The sequence below is a fragment of the Giraffa tippelskirchi genome, chromosome 2, assembly GCF_054371585.1.
Source record: "Giraffa tippelskirchi isolate mGirTip1 chromosome 2, T2T-mGirTip1v1.2.pri, whole genome shotgun sequence".
Classification (NCBI taxonomy): Eukaryota; Metazoa; Chordata; class Mammalia; order Artiodactyla; family Giraffidae; genus Giraffa; species Giraffa tippelskirchi.
Genome location: NC_137276.1, coordinates 13,941,452 through 13,965,641, shown reverse-complemented (window position 1 = coordinate 13,965,641; position 24,190 = coordinate 13,941,452). Strand labels below are relative to the sequence as shown.

At 44.6% G+C, this 24,190-nt stretch overlaps 1 long non-coding RNA gene across 1 annotated transcript; it reads right to left on the bottom strand.

Moving 5' to 3' along the window:
* Positions 1-6,583: 6,583 nt before the first annotated feature.
* Positions 6,584-17,768, bottom strand: LOC145539428 (uncharacterized). Its single transcript, XR_014077790.1, has 3 exons — positions 17,614-17,768; positions 8,068-8,178; positions 6,584-7,483 (listed from the first exon to the last, which is right to left on the bottom strand). It is a non-coding gene; the product is annotated as an uncharacterized LOC145539428 (long non-coding RNA).
* Positions 17,769-24,190: the final 6,422 nt, after the last annotated feature.

Here is a 24,190-nt window from a genome sequence, read left to right as displayed (position 1 = left end):
GAAACTCTCCTTTCTGATGGTATCAGGACTGGCGGTTAGGAGGTAAACTGAAAATCTGAGAGGAATGCCTGCAAAAGGCTTCCTAGCATCACGGGCCCAGCAGGCAGTGGATGGCAGGTTTACATGGGGATAGAGAGCAGAGGTCAGCCACTGTAGGCTTAAATGGAAGTAGACTAGGAGAGATTTTCCTCATAAAAACCAAGCAGCAGCCCCCGAGATAAATGAAGACTGAGTGCAAAGGGGTCCAACCTCCCACTGAGAGTGCATTTAAAATTTAAAAAAAAATTATGTGTTTTTAATTGAAGTATATATAATTGCTTTACAATATTGTGTTGGTTTCTGCCACACATCACCATGAATCAGCCATAGGTAAACATATGTCCCCTCCCTCCTGAACCTCCTTCCCACCTCCCACCCCATCCCACCCCTCTAGGATGTCACAGAGCACTGGTTTGAGCTCCGTGAGTCATACAGCAATTCCCACTGGCTATCTATTTTACATATGGTAACGTATATGTTTCCTTGCTACTCTCTCCATTTGTCCCACCCTCTCCTTCCCCTCCTATGTCTGCAAGTCGGTTCTCTATGTTTGCATCGCCATTGGTGTACGGAGATTACTTAAAAAACTAGGAATAAAACTACCATATGATCCAACAATCCCACTACTGGTCATATACTCTGAGAAAACCATAACTGAAAAAGACATATGTACCCCACTGTTCACTGTAGCACTATTTATAATAGCTAGGACATGGAAAGGCTTCCCTGGTAGCTCAGCTGGTAAAGAATCCGCCTGTAATGCAGGAGACCCTGGTTCAATTCCTGGGTCAGGAAGAGCCATTGGAAAAGGGATAGCCTACCCACTCCAGTATTCTTGGACTTCCCTAGTGGCTTAGCTGGTAAAGAATCCACCTGCAATGTGGGAGACCTGGATTCGATCTCTGGGTTGGGAAGATCCCCTGGAGAAGGGAATGGCTACCCACTCCAGTATTCTGGCCTGGAGAATTCCATGGACTGTATAGTCCATGAGGTTGCAAAGAGTTGGACATGACTGAGCAACTTTCACTTTCACTTTTAGAATATGGAAGCAACCTAGATGTCTATCAACAGATGAAAGGATAAAGAAGCTGTGGTACATAGATACAATGTAATATTATATATATACAATGTAATATTACTCAGCCATAAAAGGGACACATTTGAGTCAGTTCTAATGAGGTGAATGAACCTAGAGCCTATTCTACAGAGTGAAGTAAGTCGGAAAGAGAAAAAGCGAATATTGTGTATTATTGCATATATATGAATCTAGAAAGATGGTACTGATGAAGCTATTGAGAGTACATGTTTAAAACAAACAACCAGCAACACTCCAGACCATTTTAGACTTCTCTTATCTGATACTGGGTGTCAAGGGAAGGGGCCACATAACATGGGGGCTTTAAAAGTGGAAAGAAATCCTGGACCAAGTGAGGAGCTCCAATGGAACTTGGGTTCAGAGAAATAAAGTAGTCTTCTGAGAGTTAAACTATGAAATAAATATAATAGTTCAGAGCAGAGAGGAGCAAAGAACTTTTTTTTACCTGATTCATAGTATTAACATATCCAAAGGAGAATGTGGTCCTCAGAAGCATGTGTGTGTTAGTACGAATGTATGTGTGTATGTGTACTGTTGTGTGTGGTTGTATGTATGTGGATGCCTGAGTGTGAGCATTTGTGTGGCTATATGAACCTGTGGTTGTGCATGATCATGTGTGAGTGTGTGTATGTGTGTGTACAGCTAAGCAGACCGAGGCAAGAGACAGCAAGCCTTTGCAAAGCCAAGTAGTGTGTTCTTGCCTTTCCCCAGGGGAAAAAGAGGGCCCCTGGGCCAGGAACTTGGGTGGTCTGTGCTGAAGGTCTGTCCATTCAGGGAGATGGGTACATCAGAAGCATCAAGTTTTACAGTGCGATGCCTCTGTGGTTAATATCATCCCCATCAACCAATGCTCCACTCATTGGATTTTGAGCTTGCTCAGCCACTGACTGTCATTGGACTTCCCAGGGACTCTCCCCGCAGGGAGGGGATGTGCCCATGAGCAGAAGTGCCGACCCAGCCCACGGGGATAGAGGCTCAGAGCCTGGACTGGCGTTGGCCTGCCTAGGCGTGAATCCCAGCTCCTCTCCTCACTAGCTGGTGTCCTTTGGAAAGTTTCCTAACCTTTCTGAGCTTCAGTTTTCTCATCTTTGAGGTGGATTTAATAATAGTACCTGCCACATAGGCTGCTGTGAAGATGAATGAGATGATCCATGTAAAGTGTTTAGCACCATGGCAAGTATATCCCAGGCTTTTTAAAAAAATGTAAGCTATTATCATCATAATTATAAATATTATAATAAATAAGTGTGTGTGTGTGTGTGCGCGCTAAATAGCTTCAGTCGTGTCTGACTCATTATGACCTTATGGACTGCAGCCCACCAGGCTCCTCTGTCCATGGGATTCTCCAGGCAAGAATACTGGAGTGGGTTGCCAAGACTTTCTCCAGGGGATCTTCCCTACCCAGGGATGGAACTGGTATCTCTTACACCTCTTGCATTGGCAAGTGGGTTCTTTACCACTAGCGCCACCTGGGAAGCCCCAGTAAATAAGCATATCAGTTTTATTTTTCATACATCAGTCATGTGCCCTTGAGAAAAAGATCCCTTCCCAGGGGCTGGCTGTGCAGTAAACTTCATGAGGACAAATTCTGCTTCTTCATCTGGACCCCCAGTGCTGGGCGCCAGGTCTGGGATAACAGATGCTCACTCAGTGTTTGTTGAAGAAATGATTGGGTGTGTTAGTGGGTGAGGGGTGGAGTTTGGGAGCCCATAAGTCCAGGGATTCTTCACTGCTGAGCCACTGTTAGTGGGCAATGCAGGAGGCACAGAAGACACAGATTTGATCCTTGGGTTGGGAAGATCCACTGGAGGAGGAAATGGCAACCGTCTCCGGTATTCTTGCCTGGGGAATCTCATGGACAGAGGAGCCTAGTGGGCTGCAGTCCATGGGGTCACAGAGTTGGACATGACTGAGCAACTGAACAACGGAAATAAGGTCCAGGGATGCGGTGAATTCATGAAGATACGTTCCCTACGTGCTTATGCCTGGTGACCAGTCTCTTTTCCTGGGGATGGCTGACCCCAGCCTGCCCCCCCACATCGCTCACTCTTAGGGGAGAGAGCAGGGGAATCTGCAGGAGCTCCTGGTGCAGTCCTTCAGTCACCAGGCCAAGGTGTGGGTCATTTCACCGAACTTCCCAGGCTGTCGAATTGTATCGTCTACACCCACTATCATTTTAGAGCCGTTCGGAGGCAAGTGGAAGTGGTGCTGAGCCAAGGCACACCCTCCCATGCCTCGTTCCTTATTCTCAGTAGGTTCCGTGGACCAGCAAATCGCCCTCAGCTAGGAGCTTGTTAGAAGTGCCAACGCGCAGGCCAGACCTACGGAATCAGATCGTGCATTTCAACAAGATCTGCAGGGGCTGTGTGTGCGCATTAAAACACGAGCGCGCTGCTCGAGGGCAACTGCTATAGGGAAGCCACGGTTCAGTCACCTCTGGAAGAGAAGCCAGCGGCATAAGAGTCAGTGTTTCTCCCCCACTCCAGAAAGTGCTCCCGGGGTCTGGCCAAACGGACGAAGCCCCCGGGGCGTGCACTCACACTTGTGCCTTCTGGCCACGGGATAGCCCTGCTCCTTTCCTGAGACTCTCATTCTTCTCAATAGTCCTGCCTCTCCCCACGATGGTAATGAGAAACCTCTGCTGTTTGCAGATGGAATCAGTCTTTGTTTCCTGGAAAAGCATGTTTTTAATTCAAGGGAGCTGTTAATGCAAGCGGTACTGCTGTGAGTTTAAAGCACCCCTCTGTGGTACCACCCCAGGCCCTGGCATGCATCCTCTGGCACTTAAGGAGAAAATGGGATGCTCAGACACCCAGACAATCTCTGCTCCCCCTCCTCCACGTCTTTCCGCATCTGCCCAGCTGTGCAGACCTAGCACCCAAGAACACCCTCCCTGCACTCTCCTCACCCCTTAACCTGCTCAGGAGAGAACACAAACATATGTCAATGACAACACAATAAAACCCAGTATAGCCCAAGAACTCCTAAATCTTCCAAGCTGCTGTCTGCACTTCCTCTAACTTCATATCCTAGCATGCCTGAGTGGACCCGCCCCCCGGGTCCAGCCCCAGCACCTGCAGTTCAGCACCTACTCATTCTGGCTGCTTTGGGAAATGCCGAGGCTCCAGGTACCAGGCTCCTCCTGGCTGCCCCTTCCAGAGCTGGTGACAGCAAAGGAACCAGGGCCAGCGCGGGTTGGGGAATAGAAAACAGAACCCAGAACTCTCCCAGGCCCAACTCTTGTAAAGGCTCCTTTAGTTTCCACATGGAAAACCAACCCACCAACCAGCAAATGAATACATTCTGTAAATCGGACACAGGAATCCCAGGGCAGGACAAGGACAATTCCCAGTGGGTAGGGTTATGGCAAAACAGTGGTATTTCTTTCCCAAGCAGCCCTATGCTACACAGTTAGTTAGTTAGTGCCAGTCACTCAGTCGTGTCCAACTCTTTGTGACCCCATGGACCGCAGCCCACCAGGCTCCTCTGTCCATGGGATTCTCCAGGCAAGAATACTGGAGTGGGTGGTCATTGCCTTCTCCAGGGGATCTTCCCGACCCAGGGATGGATCGAACCCTCATCTCTTGCATTGTAGGCAGATTCTTTACTGTCTGAGCCACCAGGAAAGCCCTCTATGCTACATATGGGAATCCAAAAGAAAGGTCTGAAATTTTCCATGAGCAGCTAGAAATTGTGCTTCTGTCCTCAGGCTCAAGTTGAAAACAGTGGTTGGAATTCTCCCTTGAACCAGACAAGCTCCTTGGGGGTGACGTGACATCCTGGTGGTGTCCTGTGGCCCCAGCGTTTGCAAAGGGCTTTGTGAGACAGAGGCTCTGTGGGGCCCACTCACTCCTGGGTGCAAAGAGGCCAGTGCTTTGCCTGCAATCCTTTTCTACTTTGGAGTGGACTCTTCCAGTTTGGGTGGGAGAAGCAAAGTCATTTAAAAATTCATTTCTTAGTGGAGGATTGATCATTTTAAAGCATCCTGCCTCTTTTACCAACTGATCCTATAAAAAGACAAAGCACGATCATTTCTATTCTACTGCTGACTCCCCCAAGCAAGACAGTTAGTTCGGGGGTCTATCAGGAGATAAATGGCATGCTCAAATTGGAAAATTTAGAGTCTCCTTTAAAAAAAGACTATTTACAAAGATGTGGGCGGGGTACAGAGAAACCAAGGGGGGCAGTGGAGGATGCTGAGGCTAATCCCTGACTGTGGGTCTCTTACTACACTTGGACCTGAAGGAGAGAGTGAAGAGAGTGTTACGGATACTGCAAGCAGACTGTCAAGTGGAGAGGGTCATGGAGGGAGCTGAGATTTCAGCCCAGGGGTGCAGCCAGTTGGAGCAAACCCGTGAGAAGGCAGTCAGAGGCAGTCAGACAGCTTCACTGTCCCCCCTGCTTCCAGTTTTCTGCTGAGCTTTCACCCTGTCCCCCCTGTTGTCTCAGCCTGACCAGGAGCCACGGTGGAAGGAACCTAGTCAGGTGGTACAAACAGGTCAGTGTGGCCAGGCTGAGAGCAAGAGGAGAAGGGCAGTGGGGCCAAGAGGTGATACCAGCACAGGAGGCATCCTTACATTCATCCTAGACCCCACCAACTAATTCCTTCTTAAGGCTGCAGCCACATAAACATCTCATCATCCCTTGAACTGTCCACTCGTGTCATTATCATGCTATGCTGTCTAGTTATCTAACCTGCCAAACCCACTTGTAAACTGGGGACAGAGATTGCATCTTGCTTTGTACCCCTACCGCCACCCCCCACTTCGCCCACGGCCCTGGGTCCCTCTCTTGCATGCATAGGTACTCAGTAAGTGTGTGTGTGTGCATGTCTGCATGTACACATCAGCAAGGATGGACTAGGTTGTGTTGCAGTAACAACCATCAGATCTTAGCAGTTTTACAAAGTGGATGCTTCCCATCCGTGCTACATGTCCATTATGGGTCAGCAAGGGGTGATCTGCATGATCCAGTTGTTTTAGGACCCAGAATGGCTTCATCTTTTTTTAACTGTCTTTTTGTATTGGAGTGTAGCTGATTAGCCATGTGATAGTTTCAAGTGGACAGCAAAGGGACTCAGCCATACATAAAACTGTATCCATTCTCCCCCAAATTCTCCTCCTACCCAGGCTGCCAGACAACATTGAGCAGAGTTCCTTGTACTGCACTGTAAGTCCTTATCCATGGATGGTTGGTTATCCATGTTGAATATAAGCAGTGTGTACATGTCCATCCCAGACTTCTAACTACTGCTTTGTCCCACAGAATGGCCTCATCTTGACACATACATCCACAACCCCAGCAGAAGAGGGAAGGTGGAGTGAATTACACACTGGCCTGAGGTTTCTGTCCAAAGTGTCACTTTTGCACACGTTTCATTTGCCAAAGCAAAACTCATGACCACATCTAAGTTTACACATGGCGAAGAAGAACCCTTACACACTCAGAAAGCAGTGAGCCTGAATTGTTTTGCAAACAGTCTCCACATTGGGCAAGGGTGGTCTCCATTGGACAGTCCTGGAGGAACAATTGATGTTTTGAATTTAACTGAACAGTAAGTGTCAATAAAAATCAAATGACTAAACAGATCTATGCCTTTTGACATATGCAATTCAAATTGGTCAAGTCAGCAACAGCAACAAAATCAGAAATTATAAAAAAAAAGTCAAAGCAGGTGCCCAGGAATTATGGAAATCAAATGATTTTTAAAATGGACTGACTGGTTTATATCACAATATTCTATCTCTGGCTCATTTCAACACAGAAATTGCCTGTGTTATTTGATATGAACTGTTACTGGGCTGTGGTTTCTTGTTCTCCCCCATAACTCCATCAGGTTATGCCATTATGTTCTAGATTCTCATGGCCTTGGCTATTTTTTAAGACTCTGACAAATCGATACGGATATGCTTGTTGACTATGATGCCTTCTTTGGCTCAGCTCCAGGGAGAATGTAGCTGCTGCCACAGTCCCCTCCCACTGTGTGGGGAGCATCCTCCAAGAATGGTACCCTCTACCATCCCCAGGCATCAGGTTATATACTTGCCTAATCCTGGGCCCCCAGGTAATTCCTGACCTTATAGCAAGTCGCTTCACTTCAAAATTAGGAAAGGGTGAAAAAAGTTTCCAGGTCTAGGCAATGTCTTTGTTGAATGAAAATATATAAAATAAATTTAAACCCAGTTCTCAGGATTGTTTTCATAAGTAGAAAAGCGTAGTCACTCATCTTCAGAAATTGTCCACATCTGAGAACTGTTTGGGTGACGACCATGGGCACCTGGGGTTACCATCAAATCATCTTGTCTGCTCAGCTCCTCAAAGAAATTGCCTTCAAAAAACACGAGGAGGCTGTGACCAAAGGTGTAAAAGACAATTACATTTAAGAAGACAGTGTCTCCTCTCTTTTTCCTCTTACTCTTTGTAATCTTTTGCACACCATGAACCCTGGAAGCAGAAGCCAATACTGCTTCCTCAAAACAAACTGTCAAAGGAATTTTGAAGGCTGGACTTAATGAACTGATGTTTCATTTCTAATGGCAAACCAGATCTTTTGGGATGAACATTAATTCACAAGATCTCTAGGGACCTTTGGGGGCAGGGGTGAGAAAAGAAGTGTGAAATTGACCCTTGTGACTCAAAATGGTCATGATAAAGTTCCTGTAGCAGCAGTCTCTGAAGGTTATGGAAGTGGACGGCTTGTTGTTTGTTGTTTAACCACTAAGTGGTGTCCGACTCTTTTGATCCCTTGATCTATAGCCCACCAGGGTTCTCTGTCCATGGGATTTCCCAGGGAAGAATACTAGAGTCGGTTGCCATTCCCTTCTCCAGGAGATCTTCCCGACCCAAGGATCAAACCCGCGTCTCCTGCATTGCAGGTGGATTCTTTACCACTGAGCCACCTGGGAACCTGGGATGGCTGGCAGGGTCCTTACCTGTCTCCCTGGGGGGCTGGAGTCAGTTCAGCTCTAGGACCTTCTACAGGGTCTTTTTGTGGTTCTGCCTCTCATCTTCAGCTTTTTCAGTAATTCAGAGTCTGATTTGACCTGCCAGAGAGGGAGTGAGAATCCTCAGAAGGAGTAGCTTCCACTTCTATAATTCCTTTATCTGATTATAAAAGTAGAACATGCTCATCAGAGAGAATTTGGAAAAATCTGAAAACAAACCAGAAAAAGGCATCCAGATTTCCCCACTCAGCACTAATCATCATTGAAATGTTCTGATGCCTCTCTCTCCCTTCTCTGCTGCTAAGTCACTTCAGTCATGTCCAACTCTGTGCGACCCCAGAGATGGCAGCCCACCAGGCTCCTCCATCCCTGGGACTTTTCAGGCAAGAACACTGGAGTGGGTTGCCATTTCCTTCTCCAATGCATGAAAGTGAAAAGTGAAAGTGAAGTCGCTCAGTCGTGTCTGACTCTTAGCGACCCCATGGACTGCAGCCTACCAGGCTCCTCCATCCATGGGATTTTCCAGGCAAGAGTACTGGAGTGGGATGCCATTGCCTTCTCCACTCCCTTCTCTGACTTTCAGCTTTCTCTTTACTGATTTTTAAATTACATATTTAGATCATTCATTCATCCTCATTTATTGAGCACAAACTATTGTCCTGTTCTCAGAATTAATGATATACTGGTAGGATAAATGGAAAAAGTCTGTTCTCCTGGAGAGAAAATATTACCAGAGAGAATTATTAAAATCTAAGGAGCAGAAATTAAACAGGAAAGTCACCAAATATTTGGAAATTAAGTAGCACACTTCAAAACAACCCATGAGGCAGAGAGGAAATTCAAAGGAAATAAACAATTACAGAGAATTTAAATGAAAATTAAGATACAACATCAATATATGTGAGGTACAGCAAAAGTGGAACTGAAAGGGAAATATATAACATGAAATGCTTACCACTTTAGAAAAGAAGAAGCATCTCAAATCAAAAATCTATGTTCTCACTTCATGAATCTAGGAAAAGAGCAAAATTAGACCCAAAGGAAGCAGAAGGAAATATTAAAGGTTGGAGCAGAAATCATTGAAATTTAAAAAGGAAAACAATAGAGAAAAATAAAGACATCAATAAAATTCATAAACACATGGCAAGACTGACATAGATAAAAAGAAGACATAGATGGTGAATATCAGAAATGAGACAAGGGTCACTACGAATCCTGCAGCCATTAAAAAGGTAATAAGCAAATACATTGAGCAAATTTATGTTGCATAAATTCAATAACTTAAAAGAAGTGGATCAATTCCTCAAACACCACAAACTACCAAAACTCAACCAAGATAAAGTTAATAATTGGAATAGCCCTATAACCATTAAAGAAATTGAGCTTGTAACTTTAAAAGCTTCTGAAAAAGAAATCTTCAGTTCTATGCTGGAGAATTCTTCCAAACACTTAAAAGAACTAACATAAAATTTACATCATCTTTTCCAGAACATAGAAGAGAGAACAGTTTCCAACTCATTTTATAAAGCTAGTATTACCCTGTTGTACCCAAACCAGACAAAAACAGTACAAAAAAAGAAAACCTAGAGACTTTCAGTTTCCGGTTTGCCATCTATAGAACTTAGCAGTCACCACTGCATCGTAATAAATAAAAAGCTAAATAAACTGAAATACTAACAAATCTTCTTATATTTATCAGAGAAATGAGGCAAATTTCTGCCCCCAAAATTGGAGAAACGAACAGGAGGATACAGAAAATCACAAGTTAACAGAGCAGAAACCTCTGCAGAAATAAGTGCAGCGGTAGGAAAACCTGAATTGGAATTGAGAAATAGTTGGAGGCTCAGTGCGGACAAGTCTGTGAATTAAACTCTCCACCAGTTTAATTCACAGACATGGGGGTCCCTATGTTTTTGTGAGTCTTCTCTTCAGAGGTTCCACCAGTGGATAATGGAGAAAAATCCCCTGTGCTTCCAGCAGGGGATAGAAAAAGGAACCACTTTGAAATGTGCGGGAGAATTCTGTTCTTAACAAGCCTGTCCTCAAGCAAAACTATTTACTGGAGGCTAACCTGCTGAGGTTTTATCAGAGCCAAACTGCCCTAGGTGGGGAGAAATACTCAGTTCCAGCTTGTTTTAGCCTTCCATGTGGAGGAAGGAAAATACTAACTTCAGCGTTCTCTAGCCATCCTGTCCCACCAAAGTTGAGGGAGAGAAACAGACGCATTGGTGAAGTTCACAGACCAGGGCCATGGACTCACCCAAAGTCTGAGACCTAACCATGGGACTAAAGAACGCTTCCCTCCCTGCATGTCTTACCAATACATTGCTAAATGCCTCTTTAAGGCAGTCCCTTTTACTTAGTACATGATGTCTGGCTTAAAAAAAATAAATTACAAGGCATACCAAAAGTCCAAAAGCACAGTTTGAAGAAACTGAACAAGCATCAGAATCTGAGTCAGATATGGCAGGAATGTTTAATGATCAGACCAGGAATTTTTAAACATTATCATTCATATGCTAAGGACTTTAATAGAAAAAGTAACCAACGTATAAGAAAGATGGGTCGTACAAGTGGGAAAATTCTAAGAAAGAGTCAAAAAGAAAAGCTGGAGATCAAAAACGTTGTAATAGTCATGAAGAATACCTTTGATAGGCTCATTAATAGGCTGGACATGACTGAGGATAGAATCTTGGAATTTGAGAGTATCTCAACAGAAACTTCCAAAACTGAAAAGCAAAGAGAAAAAAAGACTAGAAAAAGTGCAACAGAGTATCCAAGAGCTGTGGGACAACTAGAAAAGGTGTAACATAAATGTAATGGGAATACCAGAGGAGATGGAAAGGAGAAAGAAATAGGAACAATATTTGAAGTCATAATGACTAGGAATTTCTTGAAATTAATGTCAGACACCAAACCACAGGAAGCTCAGAGAACATCAAGCAGGGTAAATGCCCAAACAAATGAAAAAAAAACTACACACAGTACACATCATTTTCAAACTCCAGGAAATCAAAGACATAGAAAAAATTCTTGAAAGAAGTGGTGGGGGGCACTTTATTTATAGAGAAGCAAAGACAAGAATTATTCCAACTTCTCAAAAAACATGCGAGAAAGAAGAAGACAGAGCAGCGTATTTTAAAGTGTTGAGAGAATGTTACCCACCAATCTAGAATCCTATACTCTAGAATTATCCTTCAAAGCTAAGGGAGAAATAAAAACTTCCTCAGATAAACAAAAATTGAGGGAATTTGTTACTAGTAGACCTGACTGTCAAGAAATGTCAAAAGTTCTTCAGAGAGAAGAAAAATTATATTGATCAGAAACTCAGATCTATATGAAGAAAGGAAGAGTACTGGAGAAGGAATAAGGGGAAGTAAAATAAAAAAGTTATTTTTGTTATTCTTAATGGATCTTATAAATGTAGTTTGTCCAAAATAATAGCTACAATGTATTACATTATAAATATAAGGATATATAATCTAATACACATACACTCATGTGTGCTTACATGTAAGCACATTGAGTGATATTGATGATATAAGGAATGAGAGGGAGGAGTCGAGACTTTTTATGTTGTTTTTGTTATCATGTGTTATTTTTGTTGTTATTATAAGGTACTTGCACTGCCTGTAAAATGGTGTTTGAAAGCAGAGGACTTGAAGCAGTTGTAAATCTATATTGCAAATTCAAGGGCAAGCATTAAAAAGAATTTTTTTTAAAGAAATATAATTGATACATTAAGAAAGGAGAAAGGGAAATTGTATAAAATATTCAATTAAAGCCACAGAAGGCAGAAAAGTTGTGAAGACAAAAACAGAAACAAAGAACAAGGACAACAAATAGAAAACAGCAACATGTATGGTATTTGTTGTTGTTCGGTCACTAAGTCATGTTCGACTCTTTTGCGACCCCATGGACTATAGCCCACCAAGCTCCTCTGTCCATAGGATTTTCCAAGCAAGAATACTGGAGTGGGTTGCCATTTCCTTCTCCAAGGGATCTTCCTCACCCAGGGATTGAACGTGACCATGCGTCTCCTGCATTGGCAGGTGGATTCTTTGCCACTGAGCCACCAGGGAATGCCTACATATATGTTATATATTAATCCAATTATATCAATGATCTCTTTACATGTCAATGATCTAAACATTCAGGCTAAAAGACAGAGATTGTCAGAATGGATTAAAAAAAAAAAAGGACTGAACTATATGTTGTTTGCAAGAAACTCACTTTTATGGATTAAATGTAAAAGGATGGAGAAAAATATACTGGGCTAACATCAATTAAAGGAAAGGAGGAATATCTATGTTAATTTCAGACAGAGTAGGCTTCAGAGGAAGGAAAGTTATCAGGAATAAAGACAAGCATTACATCATGATAAAAAGCGTCAACATTTTAAGAATATATAACAATTCTTAATGCGTATGTGCCTAATAACAGAGCATCAAAATACACGAGGCAAAAACAGAACTATAAGGAGAAAAAGAAGAATCCAATAATATAATGGAGACTTTAACACCTCTCTATCAAAAATAGATCCAGCAGGCAGAAAAGCAGTAAGGACATAGTTGAAGTCGACAGCACCTTCAGTCAACCTCATATAACAGACATTTATAAGCAAGTTCATCCAATAACAGCAGAATATGCATTTTTCTCAAGCTCACATGGAGCATTCACCAAGATAGACAACATCCTGGGACATAAAACACACTTTAACAAATTTAAAGGAAATGGAAATTATGCAACATCAGCTTTCAGACAACAGGGGAGTTAAACTAGAAATTAACAACAGACAGAAAGCTGGAAAATCCCCAAACACTTGGAGGTTAAACAATACACTTGTAAATAACACATGAGTCAAATAAGAAATCTTAAGAGATATTTTAAAATATATTTTAATGAAACGAAAATGCAATTTATCAAAATTTGCAGGATACAGCAAAAAGCGTGCTTAGAGGGAAATTTGTAACACTGAATATATGTATTAGAAAAGAAGAAATATAAAAAATCAATCATTTAAGCTTCTATATTATAAAACTAGAAAAAGAAGAGCAAATCAACATAGGAGAAAACCCAGATGACCTTGGATGTGGCAATGACTTTTTAAAATACAATACCAAAGGCACCATCCATGAAGAAGTAATTGACAAGCTTGTCTTCTTTGAAATTAAAAGCTTATGCTTGATAAGGTAATGTGAAGAGAGCGAGGAGAAAATATTTGCAAAAAATGCATTTGATAAAGGACTGTTATCTTAAATATACACAGAACTCTTAACAGTCAACAATAAGAAAACAACCAATATGATTTAAAAATTGGCAAAAGATCTGAACAGATCTCAGCAAAGAAGATATACAAATGGCAAAAAATGTATGAGACCACATTCCACATCATATATATATCACCTCAGAAATGCAAATTAAAACATGGAGATGCTACTACATAGCTATAGAAATGGCCCAAATCCAAAACACTGACAACGTACACAGAAGGACTTGCACAGAGATGTTTATAGCAGTTTTATTCATGATTGCTAAAACTTGGAAACAACCACGATACACTTCAGTAGGTAAGTGAATAAATAACATTCCAGACACGACTTTGTGACTGAACAACAAAAATCCACCCAATATTCCAGATAGTGGAATATTTTCAGTGCTTAAAAAGAAAAGAGATATTTGTCTGTTTGTTCACTAATGAATCCCAAGTGCCCGGAACTACGCCTGGTACACAGTTCCTGCTGTATATTTTTTGATTGAATGCAAGACATTCCATTCCTTAGTCCGCCAGCCGAGGAGACTATGTCATGCCAGGATTACCCAGCAGATGGCGGCCGAGGAACGCTAGAGACAGCTGGGAGCCTACACACTGAACGCAAGACTCCTCCCAATTAAGTTCAAGGTAACAAACAGCAGACAAAATCAAGTCTAACTTACTCCTAACACAGACTTGTATTCGTGAGAAAGAGGCTGTATGTAGGAGGTGAGCTGCTGAACTGATAAAGCCTTTATCTTCTATCAGAGGTTGTTTACCCACAATTCAGGGATGAAAAAATGAAAACAGCTGTTGAGAAGAACTGAAGTCAGAGTCCTCCCACGGTGGGAAAAAAAGCAGTGAAGAAAGCTTACAGTCACGGATCTGCATCAGTCCTCCAAAGGATGGAAGAGTGACATGTGACTGCTGTACCACCAAAGGACAGAAATGACACTAAGAACTAACATTTCTTCCTCCGAACATTTCCGAAGATGCCCTCTTACAAGAACCTGAGTCTCCCTCTGCTCCAACATCCTCTGGACCCCTGCCAATCTGTGCCTGGGTGCTTCTGTTACCCATGCAATCAGGGAATTGAATTGCAGTGGTAACAAACCCTTCAAAAGCCAAGTTCAAGGTGATCCTGCCTTGGATCAAATTCAGCCTCAGAGGGTGACAACTTAGGGGGGGGATCCAAGATAGATACTGCTTACAAATCTGAATCTGCTGACCCAGAACTATCCCAGCCAGCTGGTCAACCTGCTTACTGCTATACCGGTAACAAGAGCTAGCATTTATGTTTCCTGTGTGCCCTGCATGTGCTGTGTGCATCACCTGCATTTTCTCATTAATCCTTAGAGCATCACTTCCAAGTCCACACTGTTCTCCGCATCTCACAGGTGACACAAGAGACATGTTGCTTGCCCCAGGACCCAGCACGTTGCTCACAAGCTCACTCTTAATCCCTGGGAGGGTGGGAATCTGCTGAGAGGCACCAGAGACCCTGGTGGACCTCAGAGAACATTTAATCCAGCCCCTTCTCTTCAGACGGAAGAACTAAGGACCAGAGTGGGGAAGGGACTGATCCAAGTTCATGCAGGTATCCCGGAAGCCTGCCTGAGCACCACTCACTGAGAACTACCCTGCACTTTAACATTCTTGGCTAGTGTCAGGAAAACCTCTTCATCACTGAGTCACAGGCTTTATTTAATTTCCCCCAGACTCCAAATGTGCTTTAGTCCTGCTGGCACTAAACACTCTGTGTAAGATCGTGTCACAGCAATATAGCACTGTTTTAGGAGTTTCATCAAGCAGCAGACCGTCCAGCCAGGATCACTCATGAAATCTGGCTTCTGCAGCTGGTGTCATTGGCCGGAGCCACTCAACCTGAGCTGGTTTGCTCATTGGTTAAAGGAAAATACCAGTATTCGTGAAAGGGTGTGTTATATGCTAGGCCAGTGCTATATAATGCAAATATAACACGAACCACAAGTGCAAGCCACATTGTAATTAAAATTTTTTCCAGTAGCCGCAAGAAATGAAGTAAAGGAAACAGGAGCGTCAAAGCACTTGACATGCACACATCATTATTAATTTCCATAATTTGTTTAAGAGTCTGTCTGCCAAGCAGGAGATGCAAGTTTGATTCCTAGGTCCAGAAGGTCCCCTGGAGAAGGGACTGGCAACTCATGACAGTATTCTTGCCTGGGAAATCTCATAGACAGAGCAGCCTGATGGGCTACAGTCCATGGGGTCACAAAAGAGTTGGACTGAGGCAGAGTGGGGATCGCAGGTAAGGTAGCTGAGACACAGAGGCCTGGGCTCTCCAGAGGTTCTAGGGGGAGTAGGGACCCTCCTCCTCTCCCTTCTTGGGGAGATGCTTTGCTTCTAGACCCATCTTCTATGTGTCACCATTTAAGCATCCATTGGGATTTAGTTGGGGTGAAAGGAAACCATCAAAGGGGCTACTAGGGCATGTGAATGAACTTACAGGCACCCAACAATCAAAGCACCACACACACACCAGCACACACCAACAACCGAAGGCCTCCATTGCATCCCCATGGACCAACAACGGATGAGTTGCCTCCCATACCCCCCAACCATATCCCACAACCACAACACATGTACCCAGCAACCAATGTGCTTTACACACACACCGAGAGTTTTTACTGCCTCATCCAACCAAAGGGCTTCCCCCCGCCACACACACACTCTCAATAATCAAAGAGCTTCACATACCCTCTCAATAATCAAAGCACTTCATACCAAAGAGCTTCACACACATACACCCCCCAACAACCAAAGGGTTCACACACCCACTCACACCTTCCCCACAACCAAGCACTTCATACACACATACACACACATTCAATAATCAAAGAGCTTCACACACCCTCTCAATAATCAAAGCACTTCATACCAAAGAGCTTCCCGCATATACACACTCCAACAACCAAAGGGTTCACACACCCACTCACACTTTCCCCATAACCAAGCACTTCACACACACACACCCTCTCAATAATCAAAGCACTTCATACCAAAGAGCTTCACACACATACACACTCCAACAACCAAAGGGTTCACACACCCACTCACACCTTCCCCACAACCAAGCACTTCACACACACACACACACACACACACACACACACACACCCAAAGAGTTTTACTCCCCCAACCAAGGTGCTTCTTACACACCCGCCAAGAGCAAAATGCTTTACTGCAACACACAACAGCCAAAGCTCTCCATACCGACACCCCCACAAAAGAAAACCCCAAGTACTTCGATTTGTTTGCCACAGCAGCAGGTACTTGAACACCAAGACGTTCAACCGCGACTTTCTTTTCAGATTAATGAGCAGAGAAAGATTGGAGGAGGGAGGGGGAGGATGGCAGGAGAGAGCAATTACACCCGAATCTTTTCTCTGTTGATTAGGGATTCCTTCTCCAGCCTGCTTTGGCTCCAGCTAAATCTTTTTCTAATGAGATGTGGCTTATCCAGATCACGGCGCTGAGAAAAAAGTTGCAATTAACTTTAAGAAGAAAAGAAGTGAGTGAGAGAGAGAGAAGGGAAGGGGGAGGGCGAGACCGGGAGATGGTGAGTGGGGGCAGGGAAAGGGGCGGGGCTGGCATTCCCGGAAGAGCTGCGTGGACCCGGGATGTCCGGTGAGGCAAAAGGGCATGGGACCCAGCCTCCTGTGGACCATCCATCAGCTCCTTTGATTCCAGACTTTAGGGGCAGTCCTTGATGATCATTATGCCTGCTAGATTTGCCTCTGGGCTGCTCCAGGCTCAAGCCGAGCGTTGGGAGGGTTGGGTCTTCTCGTGGTGGGGTGGGGGGGTGCGGTCCAGCGCCTTCCCTGCTCTGTACCCCTGACATCTGGCGGGAATCCTGGGGGAGAAGGGCCCTCTCAACTGCATCTCTTTCACACCTGAGCTGTGCCTTCTGTTCGCTGGCTCCTGCAAAGTACACGGGGCCTAGGTCACAGGTTAAGAACCTCCGTGACCCGCAGGTGTCCAGCCAGCATGAACTCTTCTCAAGTGCTGAGTCCAGCACTTGACCCTGGCAGCCAGAAGCAGCCCTGGACTGGGTTTGCAGTACTGACAGCCAAGCTGGGGTCTCCCCAACTCACCTCACTGTTCCTACCTGGGAGCGGGGTCCCGATCTCTTTTCCTGTGAGCCACTGAGAAGGGTGGAGAGGGTCTGGGATTGAAAGAGAGGTTTCAGGTAGAAATGGTGAGAAAGCCTCAAGCCTCTAGAATCAGCACAGGTTTACCTTCATTTGCTTCTCTGTCCAATAGCATCAAGCTCTACCAAGCAACAACCGCAGGAAAGCACCCCCTCTCCCTGGGGCTTAGTTTCTTCATGTGCTATGAGAGGTAAGGGGGTGAGGCGGGGATCAGCTCTTGCGAGATCTCCAGTGCTGATGCCCTGAGATCCCGCGAGAGGTGCAGACACACACTGGAGATCCCGCGAGAGGCAGAGGCAGCCTCTGGAGATTGGGAGCCTCTGATGGGTGATTCCGGCTTTCCACGCTCTGCCTTGTGTGATCACAGGACACTTCCACCCCCTGCAGTTCTTATCCAAGTGGAGACTGGGTTTCGCCCAGTTTGGCAGGAAATACGGAGCACTGCCTAACGGCAGCACGGTCCTTTCCAGTCCAATGGACCTCCCTGTACAAATTAGGAAGCGTTTGTATTGCACTGCTGGAGACTCAGTGGGAAAAAGTGAACTGGGGGCCTCTGAATCTTGCCTCGCCTGATGAGCTTCCTTGATTCCCAAGGAAGAAGGGCCTCTGTGTGTTGGTGGCCACCCAGACACGTTGTTCCCTCGGAGGTATGTTTGGGTGACCTCTTACCAAATAAGCTATGGAGATGACACTGGGCCAGGGGACAGGTGAGCTAAGGCCGCTTGTCCTGTGCCTAGCTTCCAGAGAGGTCAGCCTATACTTCAACTTCAAGGCCCAGAAATTTCCTTGAGTCTGGTCCCCTAGATTCATGATCAGCCCTCCTTTGGGCCTCTGTCTGCCCTCCACCTTGTTAGCTGCGGAAGACAGTCCTGGCTTTCTCCTATCTCTCTCTTTGGCTGTCGCCAATCTAATAAGCATATGTGCTAGAAATACTAGCTGGAGTGTTAAGTTAGAAATTCTTCTTAAACATATAGTAAGGTCAGATGAAGGGGGAAAAAAAAAACCCCAGAAAACAAAACAGAAAACCCCGAATCAGAAATTGGACACAGGAGGGCAGATGTAGACTGAACAGGAAGTGCTGGCCCTAGGCTAAATGAAACAGCTGTCACCATTGTTCTGGACTGAAAACTGCCTTTGCAAACTCCATGCGGGCCAGGCTCAGAAAGCAGATGTTAATAATTACAGCACATGAAACGAAGGGCACAGGATTAGGCAAGTGACGAAAAAGAAATGGTACCAGTAGATTTATAACTCGCTCCGGCAAATCTGTTTGGGCCGGTGGGGGTGGGCATGGCGGCCTCACTGCAGACGCCCCCACCTAGTCCCCTTCCTAGTTTGGCATTTTGGCTTCTGGGATTATCTCAGAATGGGGGGATTGTTGAAACTGTTTTAGGGGAGTGGGCTGTGGGAGACCTTTCCTGGCTACCTTTCTGGGGACCCTAGGCCTATAGGACAACAGCCTGTTGCCTGTGATCTGAAGAAAAACATCAAATCCTCAATACCCAACCCAAACACCAAAGGGCAGAATAATCAATCCTAAATGAAATCATCCCTGAATATTCATTGGAAGGACAGATGCTGAAGCTGAAGCTCCAGTACTTTGGCCACCTGATGCGAAGAACTGACTCATTGGAAAAGACCCTGATGCTGGGAAAGATTGAGGGCAGGAGAAGAAGGAAGCGACAGAGTTTGAGATGGTTGGCTGGCATCACTGATTCAATGGACATGAGTTTTAGCAAACTCCAGGAGATAGTGAAGGACAGGGAAGGCTGGCGTTCTGCAGACCATGCGGTCGCAAAGAATCAGACACGACTGAGCGACTGAACAACAACAGCAGCAACAACAGGCAGATGAATCCTGGAGTTGGATGCCTCACTGGTAAACAAGAACTCAGGGACACAAAGCCAGGCAGCCATCTTTCTTGCTTTACCAAGGGGGTTTATGTTTAAAATCCAGGAGCTCAAGTTCTTTGCAGCTGAAATTGATTCACACTTTCAAGTCAGCCAGCCCCCAGTGCCTGGGAGGAGGCAAGAAAGAGCCAGGAGAATGTTGGGACAGTTGAAGAAAGTAAGAAAAACAAGTTTCTTGGGTTAATTACATAAGTAGCAAAGGCAGAGAGTCTCCCCATGTTTTCTTGAACATTCCTCAGTGCTTTTCCATGTGAGCCAGGGTTGTAAAAAGCAAAACAAAACAATACACACTCACTCACATCCACCCCAAAGCCTCCCATCTCACCACCCCCTAGAAAGGACGTCTCTAGGAAAGGTTAGAAAGAAGGTAAAGCATGTGTTTGCCATCTTTACGCCTGATATGGAAACCATATGCTTAAATACACTAGCAAACATACTTAATATAACACTCTCTTTTATTAAATGTGGTTTTATAAACGCTCTCCCCAGCCAGGGCACCTTTGCCGTGCTGGAGGCTGGAACTTGGCAAAATAATCTTCCCGCTGTTACATCTATTGATACACATTTTTTGAAAATGAGTCTCGGACCCTTGGAAAATAGACTGGTTCTGATTATTATTGCAAGCGGGAAGGGGCACACAAGGGCATCTTTTTTCCTCTGATAAATTAAAAGAACTGTAACGGGTGCTTTCTGCAACCTGTAAAAGGGCAGAGCCATCTGTGATTCATTTAGCAGCTCCTTACAGAAGATTTATTTGATTAATTCGGTCAGAAGAGAGAGAATATGGATTTTCCCCTGCTCTGAGAGGCGCATTCGCACTCACACTTGCACACATGCACCCACCCATGGGCAGACATCTCAGGAATGAAAAATGACTAATCGTGTTATTGGAACTGGCCAACGCGGGGCCCTGGTGGTGAGATCGAAGGCTCCCGCCCTGCTGATGGGAGGGCCGGTTTCAGAGTAGATTTAATATCCTTAGGCCCAATGCCACCAGCGGGTGACCCTAGAGAAAAATAATACTGTGGACCCTGAACCACATTTATTGGGCATTGAGCAATGGTGCCAGGCTCTGTGCTGAGCCCTTTGTATGCATTACCTCACTGCACGGTCTCAACCACCCCTCTCCAAGAAAGCACTATTTCATTTCTGCTTTACAGGCAAGGAGACTCCCCTATTTCCAGCAGGCCTCTGCTTGAAATTCTTTACAATTTTTTCGGAGGGTATTTGACTTTCTCCATGCCTCTACCATGCAGATGGAGGCCACGTCCAGCATCAGTCTCATGGCAGATAACCTTTAACGCAGTCATCAGCCTTGACTGCTTCACGCCCTGTGGGTTTCAGTTCAGTGTTGACAGAGTAAGATGTTCTTTAGAGCTTATTTCTAGTCACAAGGTAGAGAGCTGGCCTTGATGTATCTAACTGGCCTTGGGGGTCTCTAACTGGCATGCCCCAAACTCTATAAGCAGTTGTCTGCAGACCACTGTTAATTCCCAATGGGTGGGAACAGACTTTGAGATAGATCTTCAGAGAAGGTAAAGAAAACAGCACAGAAAAGAAGACCCAGAAAATCGTACAAGATCTGAGCCAAAGAGGATTTTGGAGATCTATGTCAGGAGTGGCAAATATAGGGCAAGAAATGTGGCTATGCTCTCCTTCCCAAGCTCACAGCAGACATTGCTAATCGATCCCAGCTCTTTCTCTCTCTCTCCAGCTAACCCTCAAAATCCTTCTCAACCTAGTGATTGTCTGGCTTCCCTCTTTGGTATTCTCTGCATCCACTCCAGTGGAGCTGGTGGTACAGTGGAAGCCAAGGTACAGTGGGTCAGAAGCCTCTGTCTTTTGCTAGGTCTCTGAGAATCCCCATGGACAGAGGAGCCTGGCAGGCTATAGTCCATGGGATTGCAAAAAGTCAGACATGACTGAGTGACTAAGCATGCACACACACACTGCTCTCTCCCAGGCCCCTCACCGCATGGGATGGCACTGAAGCTGCTCTGCAGATAGGATGAAAGGTGTCCCCTGGGAAAGTGTAGAAGACTGAAATCTCACTGCAACTTTGAGAGTCCCTTAGACTGCAAGATCAAACCAGTCAATCCTAAAGAAAATCAGTCCTGAATATTCATTGGAAGGACTGATGCTGAAGTTGAAACTCTAATCCTTAGCCACCTGATGCGAAGACCTGACTCATTGGAAAAGACCCTGATGCTGGGAAAGATTGAAGGCAGGAAGAGAAGGGGGCGACAGGATGAGATGGTTGGATGGCATCACTGACTCGATAGACATGAGTTTGAGCAAGTTTCAGGAATTGGTGATCGACAGGGAGGCCTGGCGTGCTACAGTCCATGGGGTTGCAAAGAGTTGGACATGACTGAGCAACTGAATTGAGCTGAACCGAACCCCTAAACTGGGACAGCTTGAACCGGTTTATGGTTCGGGGCTTAAGATTCTGGAAAGAAGTGGCAAGTTTCACTTTGGAGACATGAGCGTCTGCAGGCTCTCTCCACTGCAGCCTTTCCCACCTCTTTCTCACTTGCTGGACCACAGGAAATGCCTAGATCAAAGACAACCAGGATGCAGAAGGCCAAATGTATTGAGCACTTGTCCGGGCTGGTTGAAGGCTCTCTCCCATGTCCTCAGACTTTTCTGCCAGACAGAAATTCTCTCTAGGAAAAATGATGGTTTCATGAATAGAAGGAGGGGTCTTCAAGCTCAGAATTTCCGCCTCTCGCAGGGCCTTTTCTTGCTGGTTCCCTCCTAGGATCTGAACTAAAATCTTTCTCCACTTGGTGTGGCCCAGGAAGGAATCTGGGGCTCACTGCCTAATTCTGCTGAATGTCTGATTGGCAGAAACAAGCCTTTCCATGGAAATGAAGCTGAAACTCAGGACTGATTTGGAGAATCAGAGAATGAGTCTGAAATACCATGTATTTTGAAAGGAAGCAGCCATGCGTGATGAATCCTGTCACTACCTTGTTTAGCAAGATTACCTGGAAGGCCTTTAGGATCTTTAGGGGACTTACTTAGAGAATGGATAAGAGTTGTGTGTAACTTGCATGTCAGCTTTAGGTTGCTTGGGGGTGGGAGAGGGGGGAAGATTTCTGTGATTTTTGAGAAGGCTTGAAAACACTTTATTTAAACATGATTTCTACAATCTTCTTTACACTATGAATTTGTAATTCACAATGAAGAAAAGTTTACTAATGAAATCATACTCTACTCCAGCACAGTGTCATGTAAGGATCACAAATATTGAATTAGTGAGGCCCCAAATAATGAGGATTTTACAGAGCTCAGATGACACCTCTTGAATGGGTTTGTTGACCAAACATCAATTGTTGAATAATTGTCTGTACTGTGGAAGTGGTTTTCTGGAATGTTCCTGAGTGTGAGGGTGATTGAACAGCTTGGAAAAAGAGTCAAGTTTGGGTAGTCGAAAAGGGGTGGGGAGTGGGGAGGTGGGAAATGAGGATGGGAGGCTCTTGGTGCGCCATTTTGAATTCCACGTAAGGAGACATGAGTGGGCTGAGGTACGTATGAGGTGTCCTCAAAGACGCCAATAAAGAGAGGGGTCATGTGCCACTGGGAATTACAAAGAAACTTAAGGGCCAAGCCAGTATTCCTAGCTGTGTGATTTTGAGCAAGCTAGATAATCTCTCTGTGCTTCAGTTTCCTTCTCTGTAAAATAGAAGTAATAATAACACCTGATAAAGGTTGTTGTGAGGATTAATGAGATACAGTCCTTAGAACAGGGACTGGCATATAGTATTAGGAAAGCATTATCTTCCAAATTTCCATCAACTGATGTATGGAAAAACCAGATGTGGTGTATCCATACAATGAAATATCATTCACCTATAAAAAGAAATGCAGTGTAGATATATGGATCTAGGCAGTATAGATACATGTGAATGAACTTGGAAAATACTACACTAAGTCAGAGAAGCTAGACACAAAAAGTCACATATGGTATGATTCCATTTACATGAAATGTCTGGAATAGGTAAATCTATAGAGATAGAAAGTAGATTGATGATTACTCAGGGCCAGTGGGTGGCCTCCCAGGTGGCACAGTGGTAAAGAATCCACCTATCAATGCAGGAAGACACGGGAGATGCAGGAGGCATGGGTTCGATCTCTGGGTCAGGAAGATCTGGAGTAGGAAATGGCAACCCACTCCAGTATTCTTGCTTGGGAAATCCTATAGACAGAGGAGCCTGGCGAGCTACAGTCCATGGGGTTGTAAAGAGTTGGACACAACTAAAGTGACTGAGCATGCACACACACAGAGCTCATGGTGGGTGTAAAGATAGAGAGGTGATAGCTCAAGGGTATGCAAGGTTTCTTTATGGAGTGGTGGAAATGTTCTAGAATTGACTGTGAATATACTGAAGACCACTGAATTGTATGCTTTAAATCAGTGAATTGTATGATATGTGAATTATCTCAATAAATATGTTTTTAAAAAGGAAAATAAAACATTATCCTATGTTTATAAGATAAAATTATATCATTATATATTATATTGTAGATATTATATTATTTTTAAGAGAATGCGATAACCGTAACAGGGAGTGATGAGGCCTGTGACACTGGACAGTGTGTGTTCATTCTAGAAACATTTATATTAAAAAAATGGCTGTTTTGGCTGAGGCTTGACCTCAGTTTCCCCATCTACTAGAAGAGACAGAACCTCCTTGTTCAAAGGACTGTTGGAAGGAAAAATGAGATAACTCACGTACAGCACTTAGCAC